We start from the raw sequence: 10512 nt of genomic DNA, 5'->3' as shown, positions 1-10512 counted from the left end.
AAGTGGAGACGCCCACATCCAATCAACCGCCATGCGGCGCCCAAGGCCGCGGGCTGTTAGGGCCTGCGGCGCTTCGCTCTTGCCCTTTCGCCTCCCTGCACGGCCAAGTCCGGGCGCGCCTTGGGCCCGGGGGCTACTGTCGGCGTTCTGGGAACGGGGGTCCCCAGACTTGCCTGCCTGTGGCCTGCGGCGTGGCTCGAGGAGGGGCCCAGCACGACCCATCTTCATCAACACAGACCCAAGACCCTCGCGAGGGGCCAAGCCTCGCGGGGCGGACGACACGGAGCTTCCTCAGGCACGGCCTCATTAGGCTGGCTCGCGAGGAGGTGGAGAGATCAAGGCGGGGTACCTCACGAGGTGCCCCTGACGCAAGCCATGACGACCAAAGGCGCCAGGCGGGCGCCAGGCGGGCGCCAGCCGCGCAGTGTCCTCCTTTCCTCTTTGGTGCAAAGGGAGCAAGCGCAGGCGAGAGCATCAAGCAAAGGCACCCATTTTGGTGCAACGAGACCAAGACCAGTCCAATGGCAAGGAGGAAGTCATTGTGGATCCCAAGCCAGCGTCACCACCAGAGCCTTTGGCAGGCGAGGACCAACTTTAGTCAGGATAAGTGTACCAGATGTTCCCCTTCAAAATGGCCAATTGTTGGCGCCCTTCTCGCTCAATATTTGGGAAGAGGCCCAGGGCCTTTGCCTATAAATAGGACTAGCCACCCACGGGGTAGAAAGGAGATTGGAGATCGGAGCGAAATCAGAGAGAAAATCGAGAAGAGAGAGAGAGAAGGGTGACTGAACTCCTCCTAGCAGTTCATCCCCCCAGCCAAGAACAGACCCTCGCGAGGCTGTTCTTCCTTGTATTGCTCATCATCATCATCCCAAGAGGCAATCCACCACACCACACACTAGAGTAGGGTATTACACCACAACGGTGGCCCGAACCAGTATAAACCCTATGCCTCTTGTGTTGTTCTTTCCATAGCTTAGATCTTAGCGAGGCGGAGGGGTGCAGGTAGGTAGAAAGCGAAATCTCCGCACGCACCCCAGTGTTCAAACCTCAAGGGTCTGCCGAAACCCGAAATCTGACACTAGCGCCACGCTCGCACGCAGCCGAACTCCGGCCACCGCATTCGTGCTCGCCGCCGTTGACTCAGACCACCCCAGCTCCTCCCGCTTGGCCTACCAGATGCGCGCGAGCCCCAGCTACCCGTAGGACCAAACCGCAGTCGATTTGGTCGATGGAGGGCAAAACCCGAGCAACGCCGCCGTCTCTGGACGTCGCTGGCAACTAACCACCGACCTAACCCGGCTGTTAAGGGCTAATTACCCCACTAACTACCACATGAGTCAATGACAGCCGGGCCCCACTGCCTAACTAATCGACTAACAATAATAGATTAAGGTTAATCTAATTGTAGCGAGCCCACGTGTCAGCTTTGACTATGCTGACGTGTACGTTGACCCGGACCCAGTGGTGAGCCTCTGTCCTTGCCCTATTACACTGATGTGTGGACCCCACGCGTCAGGTTTGACCTGGACCGGTGTTGTTGACCTGCTGAGGTCAGCATGGCGTGGTGCTGACGCAGTAATGTATTATGTGATTTTAATAAATCAGAAATGGTTTATTATTTTCAGAAAATGCCCAAAACTTCTAAAAATCATAGTAATTCAACCGTAACTCCAAATGAAATAATTTATATATGAAAAATTATCAGAAAAATTCAAGGAATCCATTTGTACCATTTTCATGCATGTTTGAACAATGTTTGTCCTCTGTTTTGGACAAAACAAATAAAGGGCATTTAAATAATCATATATGGAGTTGGGATTTGAATCATGTATTCAAACCAACTTCATCCAAATCATAGCTAGATGCATTAGCTCAAATCACAGCAGATTGCCATGTCATGATCATGCATCATATTGTTGCATTTGCATTGATTGTGTTCTTCTCTATTGCCGGTGCTTGTCCCCTCTCTGTAGGCGTATCCCGACGATGAGTTCGATGACACCGATGAAGAGCTATAATATCTTCAGAAGTGCCAGGCAAGCAAAACCCCCTTCTTCATTCTGATACAATCCCACTCTCTCGCTCCTGCTCTCTTTTACTGCATTAGGACAACACGATTCAACTGTTACATGTTGCGGTAGTTGAACTCCTTTCCTCTGCATGACCTGTCATTGCCACAGTAAATAGATGAAACCCACTAGCATGAGTAGGAATTGTTTGAGCCGTAATGTGCCTACTCGTTCATGCTTGTTTGTCATGCCTGCTATTGCTTAGAGTTGAGTCAGGTCTGATTCATCGAGAATGAATTGGAACGTGGTGAACATGTCCTACCGTTGAGAGCTAAGTGTATGAACACGATTTGGTAAAGGTAGCGGTGAGAGGCCATGTAGGAGTAGATGGTGGGTTGTCTCATTGCAGCCGTCCTCAGGAACTGAGTTCTGTGTTTGTGATCCATGAATAGTTACTACCACGCATTGGAATGCCTAAGTGCCCCTCTCGACTTATTAATCCACTTGATCCCTGTCCAGGAGTTGCAACTAGTTTCTGGTGTTTGTAGGTAGTGTTAGTAGTCTACCAAGTGGCAGCCGGTACAGGTGGGCTTGGGATAGACTAGGCACAGTGGCCCGGTGTGCCAAGTGGCACACAGATAGTGAGCTTGGGAACCCTGTACACATCGTTTGGGGGCGTGAGCGACACCCCGGCCGGATCTCCTTGCGGATGGAACCCGAATAGGCGATAAACCTAGACGAGAGACTTGTGTGATTAGTCAGGTCGTGGCCGACTCCGTCACCAGGCTTCCGTTTGAAGGTTGCCGAGATACACGACGTGTACATGGTGGTAAGTGGCGAGAGCGTGCGTGAAGAAGTACACCCCTACAGGGTTATCATTATCTATTCGAATAGCCGGATTCCTCGTATATGGAAACTTGGACCCCTTGCATAGTTCATAGACAAGTGAAAGTGGATACTCTAAAATGCGCAAGATAAGCATGAGTGCTATGGATGGCGTTCTCGTAGGGAGACGGGAGCGGATCCATAATGGTGTATTGATATGGTGAATATGTGGACTCGTGTGCGCCACCTCAAAAGAGTTACTTGCAGTCGTAGTTCAGGATAGCCACCGAGTCAAAGCTGGCTTGCTGCAGTTAAACTCCACCACCCCTTTGTTGATACTGATGCATATGTAGATAGTTCTGATGTAATTCTTGCTGGGTACATTTGTACTCACGTTTGCTTATTCTATGTTTTGCAGAGAGACGTCAGCCTCGCTAGTAGTTCCATGTGGACTTCGATGTTTAGCTGTTACCTCAGCTACGATCTTGTACCCTTGGGAGGGTCTTGTAGATAGTCAGGCTTCCGAGCCTTCTTCATTTGTAGTTGTTTGTACTCAGACAAGTTAAGCTTCCGCATGTGCTTGTTGCTTGTATGCTCTGTATGTTGGGTCATGAGACCCATGTTTGTAATTTTTGGCTCCTCGGAGCCTAATGAATAAATACTCTGAGTCGTAGAGTCTTTTTGTGATGCCATGTTGTATTGCACATATTGAGAATATTGTGTGTATGATTGAAATGCTTGGTATGTGTGGGATCCGACAACCTAGTTGTTTATCCTTGGTAGCCTCTCTTATGGGGAAATGTAGTCTTGTGCTTCCATGAGCCATAGTAGTCCGCTATAACCCGGTTCACCGAAGTCCTGCTAGCCCAGCGCTACTGCTCCGAAACACTTGACTGGCCGGCATGTGATTCACTTTGTTCCTGTGTCTGTCCCTTCGGGGAAATGTCACGCGGTGACATCCGGAGTCCTGCTTAGCCTGCTACAACCCGGTTCACCGGAGTCCTGTTAGCCCAGTGCTACAACCCAGATTCGCACGCTGCTGACCGACATGCTCGATGTTGATTCATGTATGCCTGTCCCCGTAAGTTAGTGCCACTTTGGGTTCACGACTAGTCATGTCGGCTCGGGTTCTCTGTCATATGGATGCTAGCGACACTATCATATATGTGAGCCAAAAGGCGCAAACGGTCTCGGGCCATGGTAAGGCGACACCCGTGGGGATACCGTGCATGAGGCCGCAAAGTGATATGAGGTGTTACAGGCTAGATTAGTGTGACTTAGAATCGGGGTCCTAACAGCTTTGGTATCAGAGCCTGACTGCCTATAGGATTACCAAGCGAAGCTGGTCAAAGTTGAGTCTAGAAATGCTTTAGTTATATAAGGGAATTGATTGTGGGATGGAACGTAAGGCTCTTTTTACTCCTTATACCTCATGCCCTCTAATCTGAGTCAACCCCTTCTCTTCTATGGGGATTAAGAACTAGGCTTCTCATCTTCTATCAGGATCACGTGTTACTAATCCGTAGACTTGTAGGATTGATGGATTCAAGTCTCAGTTCAGTTACTATTATTTCTGTATGTTCATAGCTGGCCTCAGAACATTGATATGGTGATGTTGAGTGGTCATGCCACTATTTTGCAAGATGTCTCATATATTTTTGAGCATTTACAGCCGTTATGCTGTCCAAGTCATCCCAGGTTTCTAAATAGTCTGATGCACTTGCAAATCTTCCCTCCATATTTCTGTTGTGTTTTTGGGCCAGATTAAGCACACTAATCGGTGTGTTGAGGTACTCTGTTGCCTTGACGTGTATGTTGGAGTTGGTACTATGACCCTAGGTGTCCTCAAGAATTTAGCAATGCTTCCGTATCCCCAGTGTGATGATTCTGGCCATCATTCTTGAAAGCATCCCGTGATGCCATTTAGTAGTAGGTATTCTACTCCTGTGTTCTTGACTCAAGAATCACTCTCTTCACTTCCTGTTGATATTGTTGCTAGTTCCTTTAGGATATTAGTAACCTTTGCGATAGTCCTCGAGGTCCGTGGTATTTCCTTCCAAATACCATGAACCATTAAGGCAGAAGTTCTTTGAACCAAAAGATCACCATTAGAGTACTCCTGAGGAGTTCTCCATCCATTATTGTGATTCTGCCAGTTCTACCTTTCTGCATGGGTTATCCAGAAGAAATATGTTGAACTCGTTCGACATACTAAACTATGCATCCACAACTCAGAAAGTTATCTGTTCCTTTGAGTTGTCCCCTTCAGCTATATTCCGACCTTCATCTATCAATTGATAGTCAGGAGTAGTCGTGCACTCGTGTTATCGATGCCTATTACTCTTGTGGTTCGTCAAGCCATTCTATTCCAGAATGACTAGGAGAAACAAACTCCAGTACCTCATCCATATCCAGGATTGGGTTAAAGCAGTTGTAATCCACAAATCAAATGCCAATCTAGCTTTTGATTCTGTTCTACCTTGGAGTATTACCATCTTTATATCAAGAATGTCATGGAAATTGCACACCATCCTATGAACTCTTGATACAGTGATACTTCTTGCCATCATTATTCATTCCTTGGTCCCCATGTTATTGTAACCGGAACACCGTGAATCGTGATGTGTGAAATCAATACTCCTAGCAACCCCGTTGCTTGGTAGTTAATGGACAATAAACTCATTCTTAGCATGTTGGTTATTGAATCATCATTCTAAGATTGATTGTGCTACCTAGTCCTTATTTCTGGAGCACTATTCGATCAATGAGTTAGGATTGTGTCAAACCCTTACTCTATTGGTCACATCGTCTTGCCTCGCAAAGCAAGATTGTTCTCGAGCTTAGTAACATATCGGTGGTTCGTGAATTTCTGAATATCTTCTCGGAAGTGTTACCAGGTTGTCACCTGGCCGCTATGTTGAGTTCGTGATCAAGTTGGTTTCTTGTAACCACCCCTTCTCCAAGAATCTGTGCTGGATACCCCTGAGCTAGTTGGTTAAGCTAAACAACAACTTGGAGAGTTGGAAGATAAAAGCTTGTCTGACTTAGTTCGTGTCAAGGGATATCTTTTGTGTGTGTGTGTTGAAGAAAGATGATATCTTCATCGATTGGTCCTCGTGATCAGTTGTTGGATCTATTGTCTTGTCCAAACTTTGATTTGAGTGTGGGCTATCCTCAAATCAAATCAGAACCAACGATGTTCGTAATGTTGTCTTACTCGAGGTTGATTCCTCGGGCATACACCATTACATCCTTTGGTCTGACCAGTGCTATCACCTTGTTCACATAGTCGTGGAATTCCATCTTCATGGGAACCTGAATGAATTGTTGTTGAGCCCATCGACAACATCCTTATCTTGTCCATGATTCATGTCGAACATCTAAGTAGTGTTGGAAACTTTATAAGCATTGCCCTCATGTCTCGTTCATGAAGCATATGTTTGGATGAAAGAATTGACCTCCCCGAATACATGTGCATTTGATGCAAGTTGCCGCCGTGAATTCGAGAAAGTCAATGTTGCTTCCTCTGGAATCATCCCAAATCAGTCATGCATACGTGCGAAGTATTCTATGGTTTGGTAGATTAACTACCTCCACTCCATATGTATTCCCTAGCACACCAAGCCACTGATTGATTTGTTCTAGGAAAAGAAGTTAACTGCTAATCATAGGCCATGCACAAGACTTCGTTACCCTCGATGATGGTTCCCCACCTGAACTCGGTAGTGTTTTATCATAAGACTACTACGTGGTCATGCTTGTCTGGGACAGCATGTTCACATGTGTTTAGCAGAACCAGCTCATGTTTTGGGGCTTACTATCTTATTTCATCCCTCGAGAATCTCGCAACGCCATGTCGTTGACTTGTGTTGCAAACTTTGTTTTCAGACAAGCCGAGTCTGAAGTATCCTATCACCAATCGGATCTGAATCTCAGGCAGATATGATGGTTGGAACATTCCCAACAGTTGCATTTTGTTCCCAGCTTGCACCACCATTGTGCCAATTGCCCATGGGCTGCCCTTCTCAGTAGTTGCTGTCCAATATCATCCTCAAAAGTGGACTTACCGTGAGTCCCATCCATTTCTGGTGAGAAGCAAAAACCATCCATTACGCTGTCTTCAACAAGGTAGTCCACATCATCCATTCTAGTCCGGGTATGCCATTCCTATGAACTCCACCACACGATTGTTGGTGAATTGCCTTAGGCTGGTATAGAGAGTTTCAATGATCTCTGTATCAAAAGTAATTCTTTTTTCCACTTAAGGGAATAACTCTATGAGTCATCTCCCCTAGGATGTCTCGTTATGGTATCATGGGCAACTTAACTCCTCGCTACCTTGAAACCCCCTCACCATCTATTTAAGCGTGGGATTGTTGCCCACCAAATCAAACCTCATCATTTGTTCTTCCATCCCTCTTGATGTGTTTTGTGTCTCGACTCGAGATATTTCAACATCTCATTCCATGAGTTGATCGTGAGTTGTTCGATCTCCGAGAAGATCGATTTCGGTAGAGAGTCTCTTTCCGTCATCATCATGTTGGATGAAGATCTCAAAAGCAAAGACATCAAGATCAATTGGAGCAATGAATCAACATCTTCGAGAAGGGCAATCGGATCATGAAGATCGTGTTAGCTTTTTGACCCCTCTGTCTTCCTACCTCACATCTTGAATCTCGAGACGAGATTCTTGTTTAGTGGGGGTGAGTTGTCACAGTCCTAGCTTAGCCTTTGCTTGTCCTTGCATGATCATCATATCATCATGTTTAATTTTCTCAGAAACTTGAAATGGGGATGACAGAAACCCCCAGCACCACTCAAACCAACTAGGGTTACTAAAATACTTTTTCAATGAACCCAAAATGCCCTTCACAAAATGTTCATCATTTCTGGATTGGGCTAAAACCCTGGCAAAAATGGTGCACTCTTTTCTAGGACATTCTGGATTTTTGAATTAAATCATAAGTATTTGAATTTGGACATTTAAATTCTATAAAATGTTTTAAATGTCCAAATAATCTTGAAAGCATTTGAGGGCTGTTGGAAATAGTTTCAAAAGTGCCCACAATTATTTTCAGGATTTTACAAAATGAATTAGTATTTTTACTAATTCAAAATAGAGAAATAAAATAGAAAATAGAAGCAATTAAGTAACAGAGAGAGAAGGCCACTGGGCCACTCACCTGGACCTAGCTGGCAGCCCATCTGGCTGGCCCAGCTTGTGGCCTAGCCCACCAGGGCCCATGCCAGTCATCCTCTACCTCTGCCAGTAGGCAGAGGAGGGAGACAGCGCACGCGCGCACCGTGGCGACACGCCACCTCCCTGCCTGCATGCGTCCCTCGCCACCGGGACACCTGAACCGCCTCCCCGGCCTCCCCTCGACCCCCTGGACACCGCACTTTTCCTCCCCGCCTCTCTCTCGCCGTTCCCCACCACAGCCGAGCGTGCTCGCCGCCGCCGACCGCCGCAGCCGTGGCCACCGCCTCCCCCTCGACCCCTCGCCGTGCCTGCGAGTTCCGTCTCGACGTCCCCGACCCCCTCGACGAACCACGAGGCCCCGGACGCGCTGCAACACCACCACCGCTGTCGTTCCCCTCGTCGGCCACCGGAGATTGTCGCTGACGATTCGCCGCCTCCCGAGCTTCCCCAAGCCCGCTTTAATGCCTGCTGCAACCACTGTGAGCTGCTGCTCCTCCTCCCCCTCTCTGTTTTCTCATTTGCACGCCGTAGCTACTGCTTCACCGATGACCGAAACCCACCGCCGCCCGGCTTTGTCGCCGCCATGGCCCGAGCTCCAACCACCCACGCCCTTGCACCGCATCGCACTCCTGGTGCCTCTAGGAGGCCGCCTAGCCCCTCTACACGCTCGCCTGCTTGCTCTAGCGCCACGCTCGCACGAAGCCAAACTCCGGCCACCGCATTCGTGCTCGCCGCTGTCGACTCAGACCACCGCAGCTCCTCCCGCTTGGCCTACCAGATGCGCGCGAGCCCTAGCTACGCGTAGGACCAAACCGCAGTCGATTTGGTCGATGGAGGGCAAAACCCGAGCAACGCCGCCGTCTCTGGACGTCGCCGGCGACTAACCGCCGACCTAACCCGACTGTTAGGGGCTAATTACCCCACTAACTACCACCTAAGTCAATGATAACCGGGCCCCACTACCTAACTAATCGACTAACAATAATAGATTAAGGTTAATCTAATTACAACGGGGCCACGCGTCAGCTTTGACTATGCTGACGTGTACACTGACGTGCCCGGACCCACTGGTGAGCCTCTGTCCCTGCCCTATTACACTGACGTGTGGAATCCACGCATCAGGTTTGACCTGGACCGGTGCTGTTGACCTGCTGAGGTCAGCATGACGTGGTGCTGACGTAGTAATGTTTTCTGGGATTTTAATAAATCAGAAATGGTTTATTATTTTGAGAAAATGCCCAAAACTTCTAAAAATCATAGAAATTCAACCGTAACTCCAAATGAAATAATTTATATATGAAAAATTATCAGAAAAATTCAAGGAATCCATTTGTACCATTTTCATGCATGTTTGAACAATGTCTGTCCTCTGTTTTGGACAAAACAAATAAAGGGCATTTAAATAATCATATATGGAATTGGGATTTGAATCATGTATTCAAACCAACTTCATTTAAATCATAGCTAGATGCATTAGCTCAAATCACAGCATATTGCCATGTCATGATCATGCATCATATTGTCGCATTTGCAGTGATTGTGTTCTTCTCTATTGTCGGTGCTTGTCCCCTCTCGGTAGGCGTATCCCCACGATGAGTTCGATGACACCGATGAAGAGCTATAATATCTTCAGAAGCGCCAGGCAAGCAAAACCCCCTTGTTCATTCCGATACAATCCCACTCTCTCACTCCTACTCTCTTTTACTGCATGAGGACAACAACGATTCAACTGTTACATGTTGCGGTAGTTGAACCCCTGTCCTCTGCATGACCTGTCATTGCCACAGTAAATAGATGAAACCCACTAGCATGAGTAGGAATTGTTTGAGCCCTAATGTGCCTACTCGTTCATGCTTGTTTGTCATGCCTGCTATTGCTTAGAGTTGAGTCAGGTCTGATTCATCGGGAATGAATTAGAATGTGGTGAACATGTCCTACCGTTGAGAGCTAAGTGTGTGAACACAATTTGGTAAAGGTAGCGGTGATAGGCCTTGTAGGAGTACATGGTGGGTTGTCTCATTGCAGCCGTCCTCAGGAACTGAGTTCTGTGTTTGTGATCCATGAACAGTTACTACCACGCATTAAAATGCTTAAGTGCCCCTCTCGACTTATTAATCCACCTGATCCCTGTCCAAGAGTTGCAACTAGTTTCTGGTGTTTGTAGGTAGTGTTAGTAGTCTACCAAGTGGCAGCCGGTACAGGTGGGCTTGGGACAGACTAGGCACAGTGGCCCGGTGTGCCAAGTGCCACCCGGATGGTGGGCTTGGGAACCCTGTACACATCGTTTGGGGCCGTGAGCGACATCCCTGCCGGATCTCCTTGCGGATGGAACCCGAATAGGCGATAAACCTGGACGAGAGACTTGTGTGATTAGTCAGGTCGTGGCCGACTCCCTCACCAGGCTTCCGCTTGAAGGTTGCCGAGATACACGACATGTACATGGTGGTAAGTGGCGAGAGCGTGTGTGAAGAAGTA

The sequence above is a fragment of the Triticum aestivum genome, chromosome 7A, assembly GCF_018294505.1.
Source record: "Triticum aestivum cultivar Chinese Spring chromosome 7A, IWGSC CS RefSeq v2.1, whole genome shotgun sequence".
Taxonomy (NCBI): Eukaryota; Viridiplantae; Streptophyta; class Magnoliopsida; order Poales; family Poaceae; genus Triticum; species Triticum aestivum.
Note: the sequence above shows the minus strand (reverse complement) of the source record.